Source organism: Anser brachyrhynchus, assembly GCF_964034855.1.
Source record: "Anser brachyrhynchus genome assembly, chromosome: 10".
Classification (NCBI taxonomy): domain Eukaryota; kingdom Metazoa; phylum Chordata; class Aves; order Anseriformes; family Anatidae; genus Anser; species Anser brachyrhynchus.
Window position 1 is genome coordinate 25,082,280 of NC_137705.1, and position 25,042 is coordinate 25,107,321.

General features: G+C 46.6%; 1 long non-coding RNA gene across 1 annotated transcript in view; it reads right to left on the reverse strand.

Moving 5' to 3' along the window:
- Positions 1-24,343, reverse strand: part of LOC308200663 — a 38,120-nt gene extending 13,777 nt beyond the window's left edge. The window contains exon 1 of the long non-coding RNA XR_013955742.1: positions 17,600-24,343. This is a non-coding gene — a long non-coding RNA (uncharacterized lncRNA). The remainder of the gene's footprint in view (positions 1-17,599) is intronic.
- Between the last annotated feature and the right edge of the window lie 699 nt (positions 24,344-25,042).

Here is a 25,042-nt window from a genome sequence, read left to right on the forward strand (position 1 = left end):
CCAGCGCAGTTCTGCCATTCCGAGAAGTAATACGTCAGGAGTGTCACAGCAGACGTTCCCAGGAAGAAACCTTTGAGGGGCAGCATGACACACTTGATTGGCTAAAGCAGCTTCAGCTGGACAGCCTGCTGCCGGGATGGGTAATTCTAAGTTGTGTTCAAGTTGCTGAGTTCCTTTCAGCATGTAGTAAAGATGTAACGTGCCGATGTCGTTTGGGAACAGGAGGCATTACGTGTCACCAGCAGTGGGCACGTAGGGAACAAAACAGTATCTTACGAGGTCCTCCACATCTGCCTTTCATTTTGTCCTTGGTTTGCCAGCTGGAGCTTTCAGGAGGTGAGGAAGGAGGCTGTCCCAGTGAATAGTTCAGGTGTTGCAGGGTATTTGTGATGCAGTGCTTGTAAAATTTACCTGCCCGCATCTCCTGTTACAGGCAGCCCCCCGCGGGCCCTGTGAGATGGGGAGCTGCTGCCCGGGGTTAGGCCCAAGGTGCCCTGTCAGGCCCAGGGCCGCCCTTCCCCTTCCCCTCGCCCTGCCCTTCCCTCCCGCTCCTCAGCCCTTGCTCAGGCCTTTTGGGCCGTCTGGCCGTCCGTCTGGCCGTCTGTCCATCCATCCGGCCGTCTGGCCGTCCATCTGGCCCTGTGTCCCTCCATCCCACCGCCCTGCCCCGTCCCTGCCGTCTCCCTAGGGAAGCAAAGAGTCCCTGGGCTGCCTTCAGGGGGGAGGTTCTGCTCAGGAAATTAAAGCTTCCCCCTTAACGGGCGCCTTGCGAGTTATTTTGAGTTCCAACCTTCTGCCTTCCTTTCGTAGCAGTGCCTCTGAGGGGTGCGCTGTAAGGTAGCCGTCATCTGGCGCGCTGCTCCTGTGTTTCCCAAAGGAACTGCCTTCGGGATCTGACTAACTCTGGATGCACGCGGTTGTCACCTTAATTTCTCCGTTAGTTTGCTGAAAACAACCCGCTTGGGTGACCTTTGTGTTTGTTTCTTCAAACTTGGATCGAGGAGGTCTCTGTTTCCTTATGTTGATGTTCACGACGAAAGTGCAGAAGGGATGCTTACTGTTGCCCGGGTCAGTCCTGTTGCCAGGATGGGAATGTTTAGCCTACCGGCCCTCTGGTGCTGTTAGGCTGCACTCGGAGTGTGAGCTCTGGGCCTTATTTGGAAAAGACTGCGTTATTTGAGTGTACAAACCCGAGATATTCTGCGGATAGGTGATTCTCAAACCACGTCAGAACCACCGCTGTGACGTGTGCTGGAGTCGGACGCGCGTTTGACTGATCAGGCGGAGCAGGTGAATTGAATTTGTTGCTGGATGGCGAGGTGTTCTGGGGGAAGAGCTAGTCTAAGGAAAACTTCCTCTTACTGCCCCTTCCCATCTCAAATGGCCACTGCCTGGGGAAATTGCTTCTTTATGACATTAACTACAACGTTACAGTGAGGATGAGGAATCATCATTACTCCCATAGTTATTTGCTGCCAGGCCGCAGCGTTGATTTCAGAGATTTAAAAAAAAAAAAAAACAGGAAAAAGAAAGGAAGTATGTATTCTTTCACATACTCTCTTTTCCCTGAGAGTAAATGTTGTAGCTTCAGCAGTACCTTTCGTCTGGAAACGATTCCCAGTGCCTGCTCAGACACTGGGGAGTAAAATGACAGAACAATGGAGGAGAGCCACCCGATATAAAGAAAGGAAAAAAGGGGTTATGGATGAAGGGAAAGCAACTACATAAAAAATTGGTGCTATCTAAAAATTGGTTAACGGTTTGGGACCTGCAGGTGCTGCCTACACGTGCGTGTGTTGCAGTCGTGCCTGTTGCCACTGCGCAAAATGGAGAGAGCTTCTTTGTCGAATGCAGCATGTTAAAGAATGCGCCATTGCCTGGAAGAAATGCACGGCCTTCCCTCGTGTGGGACTTCTTCCCCATTGATCTGTGGTTTACCTGAAGGTTTACCATAACCTACATAAGTTTCAAAAGCAAGCAAGCAACCAACCAAAAAACAACACCAACATTAAAGAGTGGCAAGGCAGATGCTCATCTGGGGACTCTGACTCATCGGTGACATCACCAAGCAAAGCATTGTGAGCGCTTCGGGTCGGGGCTGCTGTGGCGAGCCTCGCAGCCGGGAGGGAGAGCGGGTACGGTTCGCCTCTGGCGGGTCTGTGTCAGCCCTCTGCCCTGGTGGCTTCGTTAGCAGTGAGAGTTTGACTGCTGTGTTCCCAGCTTTCGCTTCTGCACCGACCGTGTGGCAGAGCCCGCAAGCTGCTTCCTCAGCTGGAAGAGGAAGAGGAGTGACCTCAACTGTGCCGAGGTAAAGCAGAACCGTTGAAAAGATTTGTCAAAGATGCGGCTGGTACCAGCGCAGCCGCTGCAGCTGCAGCAGGTCCTGGAGCATTGGAGAAGATAGAGAGGGGTTTCTTCGTGAAAAGAATGCTGTGAAAGTGTTTTCACGCCAGAAATTAGGAGAAGCGCCTCTGTTGTTTGGATATCCTCTATTGACCTGGCACACGGGCATTACAGCATAGCTGGCACACTCTTTGTATTGTTTGTAAAAGAAAAAGAAAAAAAAGTGTTTTAGGGCAGGCCAAAAACCTGCCTTGGCACTTCCACATCGCAGCAGTGCTTGCAGGCCGTGCATCCTGGATGCCAGGCAAGGATCTAAATCCGATGGTGCTGTTGGTAACGTGAAGTTCAGGAAGCACTTCTGTTTTTTTCTGCTCTTCCATGTGAATTTTTGCCCTGTGAAGGTGGTGTACTGAGCTCTTTTCTTACCAACAAATAGGTTTAAAAGCAGTTACAGCAAGGATGAGCTGTGTTAGCAGGAGGCTGTTCTGTGCTTTGACCATGGGAAGATGAATGGTTTACCTATGCACCGTTAAATATAATTTGACACCTAGCACACAACACTTGCAGCCTGTGGGGTGCTTTAACAAGCAGGTAAATCAGCGGAGACTGTTTTGCAGCAAGGCTGATGCTGGGTGATTAAAAAGCAGGGTCACAACAAGGAGTTTATGCTGTTCTTTCTTGCTTGTCATCCGACTGTCCGCTTACACTGTTCTAAAAAAAAAAAAAAACCACCAAAACGGGGTAAGCATCTTTAATACCTTTATTATAAACGGAAGGCACAAAACAGGCCAGCAACAGAGACTGTCCAAGAGAAAGACTTTGTGCTTTATAAACAAACAAGAAATTACCCTTAGGTAGGTGTGATAATCCTTCCCTAATGCATTTTTTGGAGTGCAAAAATATTTTGTTCCCTTCTTGCTCTTCTCTCCAGGACAAAGGCAGAATAGCCAACTGGAAAGTTAGACCAGGGAGGTCAGTTTGTTCCATACTGAGAAAGACAAGCCTGTAAAACAAACTAGGCAGGTTTTCTTTGGACTAGTTATCTTCCTTCAGCAAAGGCAAAGTTTATGACACTTGTTGGCATGTATTTCCAGACCCCCAGCTACCGTGACTGTAGTGCATCTGTAATTCTTTTGTACAAAAAGAGTTCAAAATCTCGTAACGCAAAAACTTTACTAGCACCCTGGAGAAAAAAGAAATCTAAAAATCTTGCCAACTTCTATTACAGACCTGCTGAGTGCACCAGAGTTACTCATTTTTATTCAGGCTTTCAGGGGCTAGTTCAGTTGGTTTCTGTTCAGCACTTGGATCGCCATATTGGCAGATGTCAGTTTAAAAAAAAAAAAAAAAGCTTTGGAGATCTTTTTTAAAATGAGACTGCTTTTTATGGCATTTAGGGCTGTGAGGTATCCTTGGTTTTTGCTTTCTTCCCATTCCTTAGACCAGATCCATTCATATCCTGAACAGTGTTCTGGGTCTGTTCAGGAAAATGGAAGGCAACAAGCAAAATGATGAGCTCCTTGGGCATTCAAAAGAGCTCAATCTGGGAAAGATTTCAAGTCCAACTTCCATGCTAAGGAGCACCAGTAATTTTTAGAAGTAGATGCAGAGGAATCTGCATGGCACTAAGTGTGTTTCTGAAGGTGCTAAAGGTCAGAAGTGACGATTCCTCTCAATACTAAAGAAGAGAAGGAAACCTTGCACTTAACTACTGTTTTTATTCCCTTTGTCAAGCAGTCAAAACCAACAACTAATACGGGAACCCAACTTTTCCCCTCTTTACTTTAGATTTGGGAAAATTCCCTGCCAAAATAATACTTCCTGGAAAATTCACTAGTGTTTGTGTGAGTAAAAGGTTCCAACCTTTTATTATTAATTTGTAAGAACTATTTCATCCGCTTTTGTCCAGAAGAGTCAGAAATAATTTGCACAGAAATGTGCAGCATTTTAATGAAAGGCTTCAGAATCACTCTAATTTGAACTTTATCTGGTCTGGTTGCAGGTTTTATGACATTTAGTGTCTTAAAAAAAAAATCAAAATATCTGACTTCACATCAGAAAAAAAAACCTGCTTGTGGCTAAATAAAATCTGTTGCAGCTCTGGTCATTGAAAAATCATTGGCTGTTAAATTGGACCTAAGTCATCTTTTCTAACCTTTCATGATCTTGCAGCAATGGATGATGATGGATATATGGATTAGGGAACAGCACGTGATGGCAAACCTGTGGTATTTGCTACAGCGCAGAAAGAAAACAAATTGCTTCCAAAAAATCAAACTAATTCAAAATTCTTGGTATCATGCAGCCATGCCACTGGCAAAGTGAGCATTGCCCTGCCTCTCAAAGCTTGCTGTATCCTTGATCTGCTGTCTTCCTGCTGTTAATTGATTGCAACTCTACGTGTCTGATCAGGGCTACGAGTTGTTCTCGATATGGATACCATACGACATATACTGTGCACGCTTGTGTGTATAGATATGTTTATCCTGTATGCATGTACATATTTGATCTGGATAGGCTGGAGCGATGGGCTGAGGTCAACTGTATGAAGATCAACAAGGCCAAGTGCCGGGTCCTGCACCTGGGGCGCAACAACCCCAAGCAGAGCTACAGGCTGGGAGATGAGTGGCTGGAAAGCTGCCTGGCCGAGAAGGACCTGGGAGTGTTGGTTGACAGTCGGCTGAATATGAGCCAGCAGTGTGCCCAGGTGGCCAAGAAGGCCAACAGCATCCTGGCCTGTATAAGAAGCAGTGTGGCCAGCAGGTCTAGGGAAGTGATTGTGCCCCTGTACTCGGCTCTGGTGAGGCCGCACCTTGAGTACTGTGTTCAGTTTTGGGCCCCTCGCTACAGGAAGGACATGGACGTGCTCGAGCGAGTCCAGAGAAGGGCGACCAAGCTGGTGAGGGGTCTGGAGAACAAGTCTTACGAGGAGCGGCTGAGGGAGCTGGGCTTGTTCAGCCTGGAGAAGAGGAGGCTCGGGGCGACCTTATCGCTCTCTACAGTTACCTTAAAGGAGGCTGTAAAGAGGTGGGGGTTGGTCTGTTCTCCTACGTGCCTGGTGACAGGACGAGGGGGAATGGGCGAAAGTTGCGACAGGGGAGTTTTAGGTTGGATGTTAGGAAGTACTTCTTTACCGAAAGGGTTATTAAGCATTGGAACGGGCTGCCCAGGGAGGTGGTGGAGTCACCATCCCTGGAGGTCTTTAAAAGACGTTTAGATGTAGAGCTTAGCGATATGGTTTAGTGGAGTACTTAGTGTTAGGTCGGAGGTTGGACTCGATGATCTTGAGGTCTCTTCCAACCTAGAAATCCGTGATACTGTGTGATACATATGTATGCATATTTGTGTGCTGGCCCCCAGATCACTCATGGTATAAAGCATTGGCCTCGAAGGCATACTCATCAAAATATTTGGTAGATCCTCCATTTTTTTCTAGTTCCCTCAAAATGAGAGAGTTTTTACGCGCTCTCTGTGTCAAAAAGGCAAAACTTCTGATTTCCACTGTCGCTCTCGCTAACTTTCTATCACTCACTCCTCGTGTGTGTGTGTCTAAACACATATGTGTGTATGCGTATGCACATTTGTGTATTTCTGTGCACTGGTGTGTTTTTTGCTGTACAGGTAATTAAGACGGGGAAAGGTTTTAGTGTTTTCTTAATAGGTGAAGAAATCTTGAAGACCAGAGATTGGAACATACTGAATTTTGAATTAAAAAAAAAAAAAAAAGTCAAATTTTCTGGCTGTGGAAGATGGAGCCTCATTTTTGCAGCCACTTTGAATCACGAGTTCATCTCTATATGCACTGGTTTTTTTTTGTTTTTGTTTTGTTTTGTGTTTTTTTTTGTTGGTTTTTATTTTTTGAAGAGCTAACTAACCCTGGCTGTCTCCAGTCTGAGAGAGTGTTCAGATGGACTTGCTTCCTCCATTAGTTATAAGCTGTTTAAAAGCACATCCTATGTTTGAATTGTGGATGAGAGGCTCCCTTGGCAAAGTGAGGAGGCAAATTCTTCCTACCCCTTTATCATTAATTCACGGATTCAGTGTTGGTTCGGCCTCCAGGAGAAGTTAACTGGAAGTCTTTGAAGATCGATAACTTTGCTGAGGTTGTCCAGGTAGGTGAACTCGAAGACCCACAGTGACTGGAACGTGCTATTTAATGCGTCATACTGCGTTCTGTAGAAGTTACTCGTAGCCATAGTTGATCATTGCCTTGCATGTATGATCAGGTCGTTTTTGAAGAAGTGACTCCATTTTCAGGCTTCCGGATGTGCTCCAAGGCATATTATTGAGGACGTGGAAGAGAACACTTGCTGACAAAGCTCCTGGCAGCTTTACAGAACTTTAGTTTAATATTGTGTTAGTTCCCGTAACAGCTGATTTCAAGGCATTGCTCTCCTCAAGAGACTAATTTGATGAACAGAAGAAAGCTGGAAAAATGCTTGTTACTCATTATTTTTCACTTGTTGGTACTTTGTTTAGGGTTACTTTTAAAAAGAAGATTTCACTGATCACAAGCCAGTGGAAGACTTTCAGCCCAAGCAAGGGTGAAGACAGCTCTCTCCAAGAGCAGAGGAAGTCCCTGTGGAGAGAACCCGAGCTTGTTATCAGAACTTGTCGGCATGTCTAAACAAGGAGACGATTGCTACTTCTATTTCTATTCTACCTGTACCAAGGTATGGCTGGGTTTCTTTTGCTTTGCTTTGCTTTGTTTTTTTGTTGGTTTTTTTTTTTTTCATTTTTTTCAGGAAGGGGTAGAGTAGGAGGAGGAGGCACACTGGTCTTTGGTTAACGTGATAACCAGATAGATTCTGAATTCAATCGTAGCAACCTGAAGCAGTAGCATGGACGTTTTTGAGGCTGTACTATATTTTCCTTGTTGGTTTCCTTTTGGTTACAGGGAGACAACTGTTCCTTCCGCCACTGTGAAGCTGCTCTGGGGAACGAGACAGTCTGCACGCTGTGGCAGGAGGGTCGTTGTTTCAGGAATGTCTGCCGATTCAGACACATGGAAATCGATGTGAGTGCCTAAAGATGTGTTCTCAAAATAAATCAACAAAAGCATTTTTCAGTGCTGTAGGTGTGCTGATTGTGCTTTTGCAGGACAGAGTCCTTTGCTTTGGAATTACACTGGTTTCTGTTAGCAGGGGAGGGGGTGGGAGGAAGGAGAGGGAAATAAAATCAATGCCTTAGGTATGTCTTAGCAAGATTTTCTTTTATTAGACGCCGACAGTATTTTCTCAACAGATGCAGAATAACCGCTAACTAGACTGCTAAAACCTGCTGGAGCAGGGGGGTAATAAACAGGCTGTACTAGCCTCCTGAGAGCAGGTTGAGAATGATCTATCAGGTCTCTTGTGTCCCGGAGTCCTTCAGATAATGCTGTTCTAGCTGCCTGGGCTAGGAAGCAGTGGGGAAAGTTAAAGGTGCAGAAGAACGAAGTCTCCGAGAAGTAGTTCTGGATAGAGTTAACGTAGGCAATTTAAGATGTTCTTTTTCCCTCCGAATAATCCTAGTATAATCCTAGGTGTATTAGTTTAACCCACCCTAAACTGATGTCTGAGAGTGCCTGTCTTCTCAAACTGAATGATGACAAGGCTAAACGTGCATAGTGGTTACAGCTTCTGCAAACTTTGTGAATATGCCCGGAAATACTATACTTCCGTGATAAACTGACCTTTGGAATGATGTTTCAGCACTGTATTGTGACAGCCCTATCGCTGTCGTGACCTGGAACTGTGCATCTCTTTGCAAACCTTAGGTGCATGTTATCACGAGCTTGTCTTTCTTTCTGTCTTCAGAAAAAGCGCGCTGAGATTCCCTGCTACTGGCAGAAGCAGCCAGTAGGCTGTCAGAAAGCCAACTGTGCTTTTCATCACGCAAAGGGACGTTACATCGATGGCGTCTTCTTACCACCAAGCAAGAGTGAGTTTAGGTCCTTTTTCTTTAAGTATTGAAGAATTAATTTTGCATATTACTTAGTGGGTGCCAATAGTGTAGGAGACATCAGGTAACCGTTCATTTGTGAGTGCAGGAAAAGGTCTGCAGTCCTAGGTGGTCAGCTAAACCGAGTGTACTGCTGCTGTACTGCTGGTATTTGTTTTCTGCTTTCATGCTCAGCTTCTCTCTGCTTTGTGTGATATTTGCCTTGCAGTTTGCTTTCTGTTGTTTCGTCTTCTGCTGGGTGGTAGGGAGATGTGTTGTTGTTTGAAGGCAAGTCATTGTTCACGGTGTAAACAGTGGCGGGATGGGCAAAAGGAGATGCTGCATTCATTGCCTGTGCAGGTTATCTGCCTTAGCTACCATCTTCGTGCATTGTGGTCAAAGTTTTAAACTGCCATATTACTGATGATCCTCCTCTTCCTCTAGCTACACTGCCAAGTCCGCCTGAGTCCGCGGACGATGATTTGAAAGTGGCTCAGATGTCACTGCAGCAAAACAAACTTTCTGTCCAGTCCAATCCCTCTCCATAGCTAAGGCGGGTGATGAAAGTGGAAAACTCGGAAAATGTCCCAAGCCCTACACACCCTCCAGTTGTAATCAATGCTGCAGATGATGATGAAGATGATGATGGTGAGCATGGTTTGGTTCTTGGAAGGAATTTGTGCTGTAAATGATTGTGTAAGTCTTTGGTTCTTGGAAGGAATTTGTGCTGTAAATGAATGTATAAATCACAGATGACCTGAGGTCTGACTAGCGATAGGGCAGGCAGTCCGCTCAGGTCACTGGTGGCTTTGTCTGGCAGTCAGTGGACAGAACCTGAAATGTTGGAGGAAAGCTTAGAACCACTCTTGGCTTTAGCTGGTCTGTTGTGTAAAGCTCTATGTGAAACTAGGAAGGAAATTCCTTTTTTTTTGTCTGAAGAGTAATATGTTGTGTAGTAGTTAAAGCTGCAGAGAGAATCTAGAGTCCTAGATGTTTTGTCCTAGGGTAGTCTACTTACGAGTTCATCAGGTCAGTGTAGCTGTATTAAAAAAAAAAAAAAAAAAAACAAAAAAACCACAACTTTTTTATAGGAACCATGGACTGAAGTGTCATTGCATGAGCTACATAATCACGAACAATCTGGCCTATGCATAACTGAATAGATTTTTCCCCTTCAGACCAGCTTTCTGCGGAAGGAGAAGAAACTAAAACTCCCGTCCAGCAACCAGCTGAGGAAGGCCAAAATGGATTACGGATGATTTCCACTCGGAAAGCCAGTGCTACTACTGCTAAACAAGGTATTCCAGCACCTGTAGTAGGATAAATCGGAAGGAGAACTTGACAATTAACTCAAAAGCAATGTGGCGTAAAAACACAACAGAATGTAGGGGTGCTGAATGGACTCGGTTATTTCCATGATCTCATTTCTCCCTGATACCATCATGTGCCCATTGGGTCAGAAAGTTGAACTCCTTTTCTTTCCTTTTGGAGAACAAAACAGGGTCACAGCATGGAGTTTAAATGGCTGCACGTGCAGCCTGGCAACCACTGTTGAAAGCCATACCTAACGATAGAGGGATCTAATATCACGTAAATGGATTAAAATTAAAACTACAGTTTTTACCCTGAAGGGTGAAAGGAGGGGCAAAATGCCATTGATTCTATGGTTGTTTCACTTGTGAGGAGTGTTGACAGGCTTTATTCTAAATACTTCTGAAAGTTCCTGAGCACTAAGAAGCCTGAGGATCTGTGGTCCTCAGTGAGTGCCTCTGAGCCTTAGTCTCATTAACTGTTTTCTGTTTTCAGAGGACGGTCTGAATTTTGGAATAAAAACACTTGAAGAAATCAAATTGCAGAAAATGAAGGAAAAAACTAAGAGACACGGTGGTGAGTTAATATTCCCTGCTTCCTTACCCTGTTCACCTTCATCCTGTGTGATGATTTTTCTTTCAAAAAAAAACTGTTCCAGTAATACCGGGTAGCTGGCTATGCTTTGGTGAATCCAACTATTTTGCCAAAGAAGTGAAATTTGATTGGCTTCAGAATGGCAGGTGATGGTGGCTGGGAGCTGCTTGAGGGATAGACTTCCATGTTTAGCTGGGGGCATCGAGCAACCTGATTCTCAGCCAGCTGGTATTCTAGATGGGAATTCCAAGGGCAACCAGAGGCAAACTAGTCACCTCTCTTATTTGCATGCTCTGGTCACTGTATGTTTGACAGTAATGAATAATTAAAGTTTTTTGTTCTTCGTGATAGTTTTTTCTGTTTGGTAAACTTCCTTATGTTTTGCTTGCTCTGAGCAGAAGGTCCTTCAAGATCTTCTCTTCCTCCCGTCGATTCTATGATTTTTCCTGCTCCGGAAAAGGAAAATGTCCGGACAGTGGTGAGAACTGTGACACTGTCTACAGAGGAAGGTAATAATTCATGCTTTTGTTTTGATTTCATTACTCCTAAACTGGAAGGTTAAGCAAGAAGGAAGGCAATTCACCCCTGTTAGCCTCCTGGTGCTGCCGCCTTCTGTTCAAAACATGCTTTTATGCTGAAAGTCCCTGGTTGTACTGGAAAGCTTTGGTGCTCAGGTTAAGTGCAGTAGCAGGAGAAAGAAAAAAATGTGTCAGTATGCAAATAGGGGGATAACTGAAAAACAGGAGAGTAACGAGAAGAAAGAGCTCTAGAGGACAGTGCTATGTAAGAAGCAATTTCTGAAGCTTTAAAGAGGCTGACAGTGGCACGTGTGGACAGTAGTGCGATAGGAGTCTGTGTATAAATTATATTGTTTAGAGTTGTGCAAATTCCTTTGAAAGGGAAAGAAGTGAAGAAGTACTTCTACTCATAGACATTCACCTTAGAAAGGAATATTTCTCAGCATTTGTACCTAATAATATTCTGCTTGCTTATGCAGCTCTGTTCTGCACAAAGTATAGCTGTCAAGCAGACTCAGATTCATTCTCGACTACATTCAGCTGGAATTTGAGGCAAACACTGAGACTATGGATACTTTTTCTAAGTTAATTATAGTTGAAATATGAGTTTGTGTGGTTTAGCTGTCAAAACAGTGCCTTGCTGGGTTCTTTTTGGACATGGGCTAACAGTATACTATTTCTATTGGCTACTGGTTTCTATGAAATAGAAAAATTTTACTTTTGTTTTAGGGGAGGAACCTGTGGTTCGACTAGATCTTGCTGAGAAACAAGGAAAACGGAAAGCCTCCGTGGGTAAGAACTTTTTATGAGCTGTTATTTAGGTGCCGCCTTCTCTATATGACTGCATTGAAGAGTATTTTTGACGTATGAGAGGAAAATGCATTGCAGTGGAGATCTGTGTTGACTGCAGAAATGGCAAAAAAACCATTTAGCAGCTGAAAGGCAATTTTATGAAAATATGCTTGAAAAATAGAAGCTTGTGGTTGACTGTTCTCAAATCTTCCTGCAAAGAAATGTTCTTAAAATATTCCTTGTTTTCTCTGTCTGAAGCTGATGTAAGCGCCCTTCCGGTGAAGCGCAGCCTTGCTGAAAGGCTGGGGAAGAAGGTGGAGGTTCCGGGAAATGCTGACAAAGCACCAAAGAGAGGTACAGCTACTAAACAGGCATCTGGATGTGATTCACGGGTTTTGTATTTAGGCTTTCTGTTTGTCCTTTTCCTGCGATGTTTCTTTTTGCATGTTGGCTGAGGTCTTAATCACCGGGATTCAAAGTTACCTTTCCTGCCTTGTTTTCGAATGTGAACACAAAGTTGACGTTTATGCAGCCTCCCTAATTTGGTCTTTTTCTGTTTTGCAGTTCAAGTTCCCAAGTCTGTGAAGGAGAGGCTAGGATTACCTTCTCAACGGACTAGTACTGCGAAAGGTAACAACTGGCTATTAAATATACTTTCTCCTTCTTCCTTTCCGTGAACTTAGACCGTTTTCATACAGCCCTAAAAAGGAATTCAAATGAAAACAAAGAACTGGTTCCTCTTGCTCGAGTGCTGAAGCTCTTCTGACAGCCACTATCAGAAATCTGCCTCTAGGTGTGTGTTTATTTTCCGCTTGTGCCTTGTCAAGGTTTTAAGCTGCTTCTGTGAACCATCATATACAATTAGAATAGAGCCACTGCCGGGAGCAGGAATTTGAAATGCAGTCTGAAAAAGTAATCAAGTAAACTAGCATTTCTGTGTAGCAACTCTCTCTGGATAGGGCTGGTCTTCAAAATACAACAAGTGGCTCAGAGGAGGAGGAGAATGTTAGGCTATTGTCCTAAGATGCGTTATTGGGAACGCTCAGGCTTAGTTTTCCTTAGTACTGTGACAAATTTTGGAGACTTAAACTATTGTTGGACTCTCTTTAAATGTTGGTGCTTCTCATTTCTTGATGATGACAGGGAAGGCTGCTAAGCCAAAGGGAGAGATCCATGTGAAAACACTGGAGGAAATCCGTCGTGAGAGAGCTCTTCAGAGACGAGAATGTCAAGCCAAAGCCCAGGCTGAATGGCATGGTAAAACCAAAGATCCCAGCGCAGGGGCAAAAATTGAGGGTGAGCCCAAGAAGCAGAGCGTGCTCACTCTTTCCGGGCCCAGCAAAGTGCAGTCGAAGGAGCCGGCAGGTAAAGCCAAGCCAGAAGGAGAAGTGCGTGTTAAAACCCTGGAAGAAATAAAGCGCGAGAAAGCTCTGCGGATGCAGCAGAGTGGAGGAAATGTGCCAGCTCCCCCAGCACAACCTGGACCTGCCCCAGCCGGGCAGAAATCGTTATGGAACACAAAGCTATCAGGTAATAAGATGCTTTAATACCTGCCCCGGTGAGGTGCTTCCCATATTGAGCAAGTTCCGTTTGCTCAGGATCTGCTTTGCTTTTTCCTTCAATGCAGAGGATAAAAGAGTTTAAGGCTACAAAGTTCAAAGGCAAAGAAGGGCCAGAACATGCAACCATGTCTGTTTTCGTTAATTACGTGATGGTATTCTGTATTTCCCACTAGAAAATTAACACATTGAGGGGCTTTTTAGTCTAATTTTGGTATTCTGTTTTTTTCTGCCATCTGTTTATGGTATGAAGTCCTCCCTGCGTTGAGTTCAAGTTCACCTTCCTCTTTGGCATGTGTTGCTTAACTTGACACGTGTATGTGTTTGTAAAGCATGCATCAGCGTCTTAATGTGGGGGGCCAGTTTCTGTCAAAAATGACAGAGGATCAAAGGCCTCGTTGTTAAGATTATATCAACTTTGTAAAATGAGATTGTGTGAGGGAGATAAGGAGGGCTTAAAGGCTGCATGCGCTGCACATTGTAGCCTTTCTCTCTGTCTCATGGGACACGAGGAAATAAACACACAAAGAAAACAAGTACCGAGCTTTCTTTCGTTTCTTCTCCTGCCAGCCAGATGTTAGGTCAGGAATGGGAGACTAGAATATGACTCTACAAATTTGGATTTTGTAGAACAACTTAATAGATTTTGTGGGACATCACTGCAGGGGAGAGGAAGCTGGTACAACAGTTGCATACACTCTCTTGTCTTACTATACCTGCTGCTTTTCCTTTCCTAGAGGGAGCAAGACTTTAAATACAAAAGCTGTCAACATTTGTGAATCTTACTAGACTTCATACAACGTCTTAGAGTATTGCTTGCACTTGGGATCGCTCTGTGTCTGAGTTTCCCTCGTCCTGGATTATGATTTACTGTAGCTATTCAGTTCCTTTGTTCCTTTGTATGGATTGTTGGTAGACGGAGTTTACTATGTGGAAGATATTGCTGAGAATCCAGGCAATGGCAGTGTAATTCTGCTGGCCAAATACAGTTAACTGTGTAGACGGGCCGTGGAAATGAGGAAGAGAACGTGGATTTTTCATGAGGCAGAGCAAGACTGTATCAGTTCTCTCTTCCTTTTACTCTAGCCAACTTTAACGTTTGCGAAGCCTTGGGATGGGAAAGTCGCTTCCCCCAAGAAGAAGGCACTGAAACGTAAGGCACCTGGCAGTTTTCCCTCTGCTGTAGCAGCTGTGAAGCCACGGACTGCCTCTGACGCTGACACAATGGGACCTCCAGCCAAAAAAGCAGCTATGGTAAGGACAGGGGCTAATGCAGAAATGGATCCCTTGTAAAATTTACACCCTCCTCTAGGAGAAAAGATGGAAAACTCAAAAGTTCTACAGGCTTTCTGTTTCCTTTTAAATCCAGTAGCTGCCTACAGAATTCTTGTAGTACCCTTCCATATTTATTAGATTAATGGCACTATTTACTTAGTCCTCTGTGATTCTGTGATTTCTCTGGTGTGGAGGATTTTGTCCATTAATGCTGTGTTCTTAAAAGACACAAGATCATTAGTAACCTCCAAGTGAATATTAACTTTCTTCAGGAGCACCTTGGTTTTGTATTTTGGCTAAGGCTCCGCAATGCCAGAGGAGAAGCAGCATGGAGGAAAAAGCTAGTAAGGAATCTTTTACCCATGAGTCCTAAATACTGTTTTGCTGCTTTCTAGGCTGTTCCAGCCACGCTGGAGCACATCCCAGCCACCAGACTTGAAGAAAATCCCCAAAACAGGTGATGACCACAACTTGTTCTTTTTCTCAATCGGTGTATATCCCCAGTGAAACATAAGTTCTGTCACACGTGGGGAAAAAAGGAGGGTTCTGAGATAATTAAAGCCCAAATCCATCAGAGGAATAAGTCACGTGAAATGACTTTCTAGCAGCTAGCAGGAATGCTTAATTAGACTTACTTTCTTTAAATGCTGCAAGTCGGTACAGCTTTCCAGTGACTTCTTGCTCTGTCTGAATACCTAAATGAGGATGAGGTGAAGTTCTCCTACTTCCTCGTGAGGTGATAAATGATGAGTAGTGTCCTCTGCCTTTTGGTCCTCAAGAATGCCACCCGAACAAACATACAAGGTGACAAGAGTGCAGGGAGAGCAGAGGGAAGTGATGGCTGCAGATCAGCTTCCTGTAGTGGGGAGCAAACTCTGCTGAGTGTGCCGTGGGAAAAATGACTAACTTAGCAAACAGATATTTGCAGATGGAGACTTCTTAACATTTTTACAGGAAAATTAAGCAAGGTGGCAAAGTGCCTCTTGCTACAACAATTGAACCATCTTTGCTAGACTCCAGGTGCTCTGGCTTCACAGAGAAACCCCCAAACTGAAAAATGTACCTGCTAATATATTGGGCTCTAAATGTAGCCCTGGGTTAATTGAATAACAATCCCTGGGTAAGATTGAAGTGCAGGAGGGGTTGGCTACGGTTTTAAGAGCCGGTTTGCAGAAAAGGGATTTCCCGTTAAGAAATGGCATATACTGATTGTTCTCTTCCTTGCTCTGCCAAGACCTGAAGCACATCTTGGAAGCCAGGCAGAATCCGTGGAGCCAATGGAGTTCTCAAGCTCGACTTCAGCTTCTTCCCAGCTAGAAGAAGCAAGGACACGCCGGCTGAGTTCCACAGGCAACGCGCCCGTATCTGTAGACGAGGATTTAGAGACGCTACTTTGGGAACTCTCAGACGGCATACTGGAAGCCGAGCTCGACTTGGACCCAGGGAAGGATGAGGATGACCTCCTCCTTGAGCTTTCCAAGATGATTGATGATTGAACTGCATAGTCCTATGGTATATTAAAAAAAAACAAAAAACAAAAAAAAAAACAACTCTTCTTCTTGTTGGATACCCCGAGGTGATCCTTTTTCTAACTGAGGCTTTGCAATGAGACTTAAAGCACAGTTGGAACTGGTAGAAATTGGCAGGATCTGCACTCAGTTGTCCTAAGTTTCCCTGCTGGTCAGAGTTAAGGTCTTGTGCATGGTTCCGTAACTATAGGTGGCTACCTTTGATATCAAGAGGACAAAGCACTTGTTTCTTTTGGCACAGAAAGATGTCCATCGGCACGCTGCGGTGGCTGTGAATTGACGTAGTGATGGAGCGACGCTCTGAAGGCTTAAACGGAAAGCTTCTTCCTTCCCCCCCGCCTTGGCACAGCTCGATGTTGGGCACATTGTGAAGCCTGGGTGTTCTGATTTCTCGGACAGTTGATACCCAAATCCCGGAGTTACTATGTCAACTCTTGACTTTTATTTGTGTATGCCATTGTTTTGACTGTAATCTTTTCAGATGATGAAGCTGTAGGGGCGGGAGGGAGCAAAATAATTATTCTAGCGTTGTGGACCAAACATGCTGCCAGGAGTGGTGGTGGTGGGGTCAGCCCACCCGGCCTTACTTTCAATTATCAGGGATGATAAAATGGTGTGAAAAGCAGCAGCTCTGCGATACGGCTACGCTACCCCCACTCCCTTCTCTTGTGCTGTACCAAAGTTCCCCCAAGCTTTGGTTGGTGCTTTTTGCTGGTGACAGTAGGACTCCAGGGCGAGTAGTCGGGACTCTCCTGCAGTAACTGGGTCAATTAAGGGTTGGTTTAAGTGCCTCCTGGTTTTTAAAATTGCTCCCCTGAGCTGCTGGCTCTGCTGCCTGCTACAGCAAATGTTCGGGTGCCATCAGCGTCGCACTTGGGCGTGGACACTGACTCTGCGGAGGAGAGCTGAGGCTCGGGTGTATTGTGTACCCTGCCGCCAGTGATCGTTTTCCCCTAGCAGATCTATTTTGAATTATTTCCCTAAATTTTAGAGGAACTTTAGGCTCTTTGTGCTATGATTTGTGAAGCTGTAGGGGCCCTCAGGCATTTGCTGCTGGCAGAGAAAAACCGCTTGTCGAATTTGTTGTAAATACTTTCTGTTTGGACAACAACGCCTGTGTGTGTGTGTGTGTGTGTGTGTGTGCGCGTGCTTTGACGACCCCCTGCGACGCCCCAGCTCCGCGAGGGAAGCTTTGAAGCGGCTCTGGGAAAACCTCTGCGGAAGAAACTGCTGCTGGCGACTTGCGGAAAAGGGACTCCACAATCAGTGAGATTGTAAAGTAGGTATGTTTATTCAGCGCTGGGCAGCACGGGAGGTCGTGGGCATGAAGATTGATGACTCTTCCTCGTCACCGCTAGTTGACCTCTTGTCTTTGCACAGACTCAGTTGCTCCTTGGCTCTTGTCCACCTGCAGGACCAGTTTCTCCCAGTTTCTTAAGATAGGCTCGCTCTCTTATTAGGAGACTGACCTTGGTAAGGGGGCCCAAGGCTTCTTGCTTTAGTTAATTGGCACAATGCACCATAGTTAGCAAAGACACTAAGTAGCATCCTAGTTTAATGCCGTCAGCGCTCTATCTCTACTTGATAAGATTCTCCTAACTCCCTCTCTCACTGGAGCCCACGCAGCCCTCCGTTCTGCCGAAGGACTTCACGGGGACTTCTGCCGGCTCCGGGTGCCCGCACACACACAGAAATGGCTTTGAGAGAAAACAATCAGGAGGAGGAGAGCTCAGAGACTGCGGCCAGCTTCGGCCACCTTCCCCTCGCTTTCCCTCTCCGTGTTCAAACCGAGCACTGTTCTGCCGTCAACCTTCGCTGCCTCGGCCCGCGGCGCTGGGCTTTCGCGTGTGCCATTGCTCCTCTACATATTTTATCCTTCCTTTTGTAAGGAATGGTCCAGCAATTCGTGTCACTAAGGGATTTGAAGGGTTAACATCGAGGCCCGGGTCTAGGTGATAAGAGAACAAAGGGGTTTTTAGGGAAAAGTGCTGACTACTGCAGGGGATGTTGCTAGAGTTTCTGAAATCCGGCGCAGAGGCTCCCAAACGAGGAGGAAGGGGGAGCTGAAGGACAATTGAAGGACAAAAGCCTGGGAGGAAGACAACCAGCATTCAGCCCGAGCAAGCCCCGAGAGACCACCAGAGACTGATACGCAGGCGCCCCTGGGAGGGGTTTCGGATTCCGGAAACCAATTCTAATAACCCTGCCTCTTCTCGAAGTAGTAATGAATATGTATTAGCCTGGGAGCATCAAAACCAGCCGCCTTAAGTAACAGGTGTGCGTCCTGGGGGAGCAGAGACTCCCGGCGCACCCAGCGCTGCTTGCTTGCCTCTATTCGTTTAATAAATTGTAAACTTTGATTGTAATCCTATTTGGATTTATAACAGCCATTTATAACACTTTTTATATTTGTATTTTATTTAAGGCTGTCTTGCCCCCCTCCCCCCCCCAGCCTCGCTGCTCACCAATAAAGCTGGCGCAGGGACTCCTGCCTGCGACCATAGAGGCGCAGGGACTCCTGCCTGCGACCATAGAGACGCGGTCCTCCCGGCCTGCTAGAGCGGCCCCCCATGCTCCTCCAGCATCCCAGCGTCCCTTGCGCGCTTCCGCCCGGCCTCAGGGGCTTCCGGAGGCGGCCCAGCAGGGGCGGCGGGAGCAGCGAGGCGGCGGCGGGAGCAGCGAGGCGGCGGCAGCCATGGCGTACCGCGGGCAGGACCAGAAGGTGCAGACGGTGATGGTGCAGCCCATCGTAGCCTTCCTGCGGCTTGGGAGCGACGGGGGAGCGGGTGGGGGGCGGCCCGGGCCTCAGGGGTCTCGGCCCGGGCCTTGAGGCCTTGTCCCAGGGCCCTGGGGCCTCGTTGCAGGGTTTGAGGCCTTGTCTTGAGGCCTTGTCCCGGGCCTGGAGCTCTTGTCCCTGTGCTGAGCCCTTCACGCAGTGCCCCAGAACCTCATCTTCCGCTACCTGCAGAGCGTGAGTAGCGCGGGGAGAGGACGGGGAGGGGATGGGGATGGGGATTTGGGGGGGGTGGGGGGAGCGGGGAGGGTCCGGGGATCTCCCTCGCTGAGTTTTCGGCTCCCACCCGTTGCTCGGGGCAGGTTTGTGGGGAATGGAGAGCTGTGCGGCGTGCTGGTGGGTACAAGGAGCTGCTGCGCAGCCCGGCGTTTCCCCCTCGTGTTAACGGGAGTGGGATCGTGCAGCCGGGCGTGCAGGAGTGTTCCCTTGTGACTGGAAACGTGTCCTTCAGCAAACGTGTAGTATTCACCCAGTCATATAAGACTCTAAAATGTCAGACTGTTAATTGAAACTGCCCCTGAGAGTTGCTCCTTGGAGTGTTTGGGAGCTCTAGCGGCTATGGTTAGCGGGTATTTCTGAACACACGAGAGAGAACAAAACTGCTCGCGGTGTTTGTGTTCCAATTTACTCTCCTCCTTCGTTCTGCAGAGCTCGAGGATCCAGGTGTGGCTGAGCAAGTGAACGTGCGGATAGAAGGCTGCATCATCGTGAGTGTCAGCACGACCCCACGTTACATCGTTAGTTTGTTTTCCCTCATTCACAATCCTATTTTTTCTTGTCAAGAAAAACTAGCCCAAGGGAAAAAAGAAATCGTGCTTCTCTAACAATTAGTCTTCGTTGTCCAGCCTGGGTCAGCACAGCTGACGATGGTTCGTGTTGTTGCTGAACTAATTGCCACTGTTGCCGATTTCTAGGGCTTTGACGAGTACGTGAATTTGGCGCTGGACGACGCAGAGGAGATTCACTCCAAGACAAAATCAAGGAAACAGCTGGGTGTGTCGTGTGTCTGTGCAACCCGAGTGACGCGCGGTCTGAAACCTGCCCGGGTGAGCCTTCTAGGTAGCAGCACTGAGACGTACCAACCGTGTGACGAGCCTTGCTGTTGAAGTTCAGTGAGCAATTCCTGGCTACATCTCTGTCCCTGATGATTTTTGAGCTGCTGATTTTGCTGGATGAAGGAGAATCTGTCCCTGCCTGAGACCAGTTCTGGTCTTTGAAACGTGTAATACCAGGCGGCCTGCACTCTGCGTGATGGGCAAAACCCTGCTCAACCACAGGAAACACTTTCTGAAAACACGAGATTATTCTCAGGTTCTGGGCTCTCTCTAATCCCCTCTTTCCCTTCTCTTTGCTGCAGGCCGGATCGTGTTAAAAGGGGACAACATCACTCTTCTACAGAGCGTTTCTAAGTAGAATTTGCCATCCTTAGAACAAAGGTGGCTGCCGTGCTGCGGAGTGACTGAGTGCCAGGGGAACGCGGCCCGCTGGTAGATAGGAAGTTATTTGTAACTGGGGTTGCATGCTGAGGTCAAAAGTCTTTCCTTTGTGGGAGCGAGTTGTTTGTAGCTTGAAACAATACGTGATGTATTTCACAAATAGCCATTTTTCACATTAACTGTAAATGTAAACCACAAATCTGCTTGTTTTCAGTCTCTTCCTTCTGTGAATGGAGAAGGAGGAGAAATATAGAAGCGTGGGCTTTTCTTTTTGCTGTGGATCTGATAAGTTTCGATAACGCTATGTGCTTTCTTGACCATTACATCTGCGTTATGTGGCCAGGGTGGACTCGTTCAGGGCACGGAAGCCCCACACAGTCCTTGAGCTAGCAGGGTGCTAAGGAGGGTGTTGGAGATTTTGCATACAATTGCAGCCCTTTGTTGCTGCAGTGACAGGTTCCTCAGATTCTTTCTAAACAGGGTTTAGCTTGTTGAGAATCTTTTTGGGAGTGCTTATTGTGGATCAGTCAGTAAAAGTATCTTAGTGGGCCCGTGAGGGATTTGGGGCTGTGGTGCAGTAACCCAGTGTTTACAAGTGTTACTGCTATGCATGCTTGTCCAATAACGTCTCCAGATCAGAGAGTGAGAGCGGGCAACTGGTTTGGATTAAATCTGTCACTTCTTACTGCTTTGGACAGAGCCTGTAGATTAAACCCTTGTGCTGTTCAATAAGCTGGGGTATCAGATGTGTCGGTTGGGTTTTTATCATTTGATTTATTTTTTTTATCCGTTTGGAGATCTGTCTTTTCTATTTAAGTTTCCCCAAGAGAGCTGAGTTGCTTGATGCATCGACCAAAGAGAAGTTCCCCGGCTGACTTGGGACAGCCAGTCCCCTCGTTTTTCTGATCACAAAAAAAAAAAAAAAAAGAAAAGAAAAAGAAAAAAATCGAAGAAGAAAAATTTTGACTGTAACTGTAACTCAGAAACTAAGATTACCTAAATGGAGAGAAATGAATTTTGATGCACAGGCTGTGCTAGAAATCTGTTAATCAGCATTCAGTTTTTCAAAACTTCAATTTGTGTATCATCATCATGAAAATTAATAAATTCAAGGTGGGAGATCCTTTCCTGAAAGGGAAGGACAGAAATACGAGTCTTGCTGTGGGGCCTACCCAGCGCAGTTCTGCCATTCCGAGAAGTAATACGTCAGGAGTGTCACAGCAGACGTTCCCAGGAAGAAACCTTTGAGGGGCAGCATGACACACTTGATTGGCTAAAGCAGCTTCAGCTGGACAGCCTGCTGCCGGGATGGGTAATTCTAAGTTGTGTTCAAGTTGCTGAGTTCCTTTCAGCATGTAGTAAAGATGTAACGTGCCGATGTCGTTTGGGAACAGGAGGCATTACGTGTCACCAGCAGTGGGCACGTAGGGAACAAAGCAGTATCTTACGAGGTCCTCCACATCTGCCTTTCATTTTGTCCTTGGTTTGCCAGCTGGAGCTTTCAGGAGGTGAGGAAGGAGGCTGTCCCAGTGAATAGTTCAGGTGTTGCAGGGTATTTGTGATGCAGTGCTTGTAAAATTTACCTGCCCGCATCTCCTGTTACAGGCAGCCCCCCGCGGGCCCTGTGAGATGGGGAGCTGCTGCCCGGGGTTAGGCCCAAGGTGCCCTGTCAGGCCCAGGGCCGCCCTTCCCCTTCCCCTCGCCCTGCCCTTCCCTCCCGCTCCTCAGCCCTTGCTCAGGCCTTTTGGGCCGTCTGGCCGTCCGTCTGGCCGTCTGTCCATCCATCCGGCCGTCTGGCCGTCCATCTGGCCCTGTGCCCCTCCGTCCCACCGCCCTGCCCCGTCCCTGCCGTCTCCCTAGGGAAGCAAAGAGTCCCTGGGCTGCCTTCAGGGGGGAGGTTCTGCTCAGGAAATTAAAGCTTCCCCCTTAACGGGCGCCTTGCGAGTTATTTTGAGTTCCAACCTTCTGCCTTCCTTTCGTAGCAGTGCCTCTGAGGGGTGCGCTGTAAGGTAGCCGTCATCTGGCGCGCTGCTCCTGCGTTTCCCAAAGGAACTGCCTTCGGGATCTGACTAACTCTGGATGCACGCGGTTGTCACCTTAATTTCTCCGTTAGTTTGCTGAAAACAACCCGCTTGGGTGACCTTTGTGTTTGTTTCTTCAAACTTGGATCGAGGAGGTCTCTGTTTCCTTATGTTGATGTTCACGACGAAAGTGCAGAAGGGATGCTTACTGTTGCCCGGGTCAGTCCTGTTGCCAGGATGGGAATGTTTAGCCTACCGGCCCTCTGGTGCTGTTAGGCTGCACTCGGAGTGTGAGCTCTGGGCCTTATTTGGAAAAGACTGCGTTATTTGAGTGTACAAACCCGAGATATTCTGCGGATAGGTGATTCTCAAACCACGTCAGAACCACCGCTGTGACGTGTGCTGGAGTCGGACGCGCGTTTGACTGATCAGGCGGAGCAGGTGAATTGAATTTGTTGCTGGATGGCGAGGTGTTCTGGGGGAAGAGCTAGTCTAAGGAAAACTTCCTCTTACTGCCCCTTCCCATCTCAAATGGCCACTGCCTGGGGAAATTGCTTCTTTATGACATTAACTACAACGTTACGGTGAGGATGAGGAATCATCATTACTCCCATAGTTATTTGCTGCCAGGCCGCAGCGTTGATTTCAGAGATTTTAAAAAAACAAAAAACAGGAAAAAGAAAGGAAGTATGTATTCTTTCACATACTCTCTTTTCCCTGAGAGTAAATGTTGTAGCTTCAGCAGTACCCTTCCTCTGGAAACGATTCCCAGTGCCTGCTCAGACACTGGGGAGTAAAATGACAGAACAATGGAGGAGAGCCACCCGATATAAAGAAAGGAAAAAAGGGGTTATGGATGAAGGGAAAGCAACTACATAAAAAATTGGTGCTATCTAAAAATTGGTTAACGGTTTGGGACCTGCAGGTGCTGCCTACACGTGCGTGTGTTGCAGTCGTGCCTGTTGCCACTGCGCAAAATGGAGAGAGCTTCTTTGTCGAATGCAGCATGTTAAAGAATGCGCCATTGCCTGGAAGAAATGCACGGCCTTCCCTCGTGTGGGACTTCTTCCCCATTGATCTGTGGTTTACCTGAAGGTTTACCATAACCTACATAAGTTTCAAAAGCAAGCAAGCAACCAACCAAAAAACAACACCAACATTAAAGAGTGGCAAGGCAGATGCTCATCTGGGGACTCTGACTCATCGGTGACATCACCAAGCAAAGCATTGTGAGCGCTTCGGGTCGGGGCTGCTGTGGCGAGCCTCGCAGCCGGGAGGGAGAGCGGGTACGGTTCGCCTCTGGCGGGTCTGTGTCAGCCCTCTGCCCTGGTGGCTTCGTTAGCAGTGAGAGTTTGACTGCTGTGTTCCCAGCTTTCGCTTCTGCACCGACCGTGTGGCAGAGCCCGCAAGCTGCTTCCTCAGCTGGAAGAGGAAGAGGAGTGACCTCAACTGTGCCGAGGTAAAGCAGAACCGTTGAAAAGATTTGTCAAAGATGCGGCTGGTACCAGCGCAGCCGCTGCAGCTGCAGCAGGTCCTGGAGCATTGGAGAAGATAGAGAGGGGTTTCTTCGTGAAAAGAATGCTGTGAAAGTGTTTTCACGCCAGAAATTAGGAGAAGCGCCTCTGTTGTTTGGATATCCTCTATTGACCTGGCACACGGGCATTACAGCATACCTGGCACACTCTTTGTATCGTTTGTAAAAGAAAAAAAAAAAAAAAAAGTGTTTTAGGGCAGGCCAAAAACCTGCCTTGGCACTTCCACATCGCAGCAGTGCTTGCAGGCCGTGCATCCTGGATGCCAGGCAAGGATCTAAATCCGATGGTGCTGTTGGTAACGTGAAGTTCAGGAAGCACTTCTGGGTTTTTCTGCTCTTCCATGTGAATTTTTGCCCTGTGAAGGTGGTGTACTGAGCTCTTTTCTTACCAACAAATAGGTTTAAAAGCAGTTACAGCAAGGATGAGCTGTGTTAGCAGGAGGCTGTTCTGTGCTTTGACCATGGGAAGATGAATGGTTTACCTATGCACCGTTAAATATAATTTGACACCTAGCACACAACACTTGCAGCCTGTGGGGTGCTTTAACAAGCAGGTAAATCAGCGGAGACTGTTTTGCAGCAAGGCTGATGCTGGGTGATTAAAAAGCAGGGTCACAACAAGGAGTTTATGCTGTTCTTTCTTGCTTGTCATCCGACTGTCCGCTTACACTGTTCTAAAAAAAAAAAAAAACCACCAAAACGGGGTAAGCATCTTTAATACCTTTATTATAAACGGAAGGCACAAAACAGGCCAGCAACAGAGACTGTCCAAGAGAAAGACTTTGTGCTTTATAAACAAACAAGAAATTACCCTTAGGTAGGTGTGATAATCCTTCCCTAATGCATTTTTTGGAGTGCAAAAATATTTTGTTCCCTTCTTGCTCTTCTCTCCAGGACAAAGGCAGAATAGCCAACTGGAAAGTTAGACCAGGGAGGTCAGTTTGTTCCATACTGAGAAAGACAAGCCTGTAAAACAAACTAGGCAGGTTTTCTTTGGACTAGTTATCTTCCTTCAGCAAAGGCAAAGTTTATGACACTTGTTGGCATGTATTTCCAGACCCCCAGCTACCGTGACTGTAGTGCATCTGTAATTCTTTTGTACAAAAAGAGTTCAAAATCTCGTAACGCAAAAACTTTACTAGCACCCTGGAGAAAAAAGAAATCTAAAAATCTTGCCAACTTCTATTACAGACCTGCTGAGTGCACCAGAGTTACTCATTTTTATTCAGGCTTTCAGGGGCTAGTTCAGTTGGTTTCTGTTCAGCACTTGGATCGCCATATTGGCAGATGTCAGTTTAAAAAAAAAAAAAAAAGCTTTGGAGATCTTTTTTAAAATGAGACTGCTTTTTATGGCATTTAGGGCTGTGAGGTATCCTTGGTTTTTGCTTTCTTCCCATTCCTTAGACCAGATCCA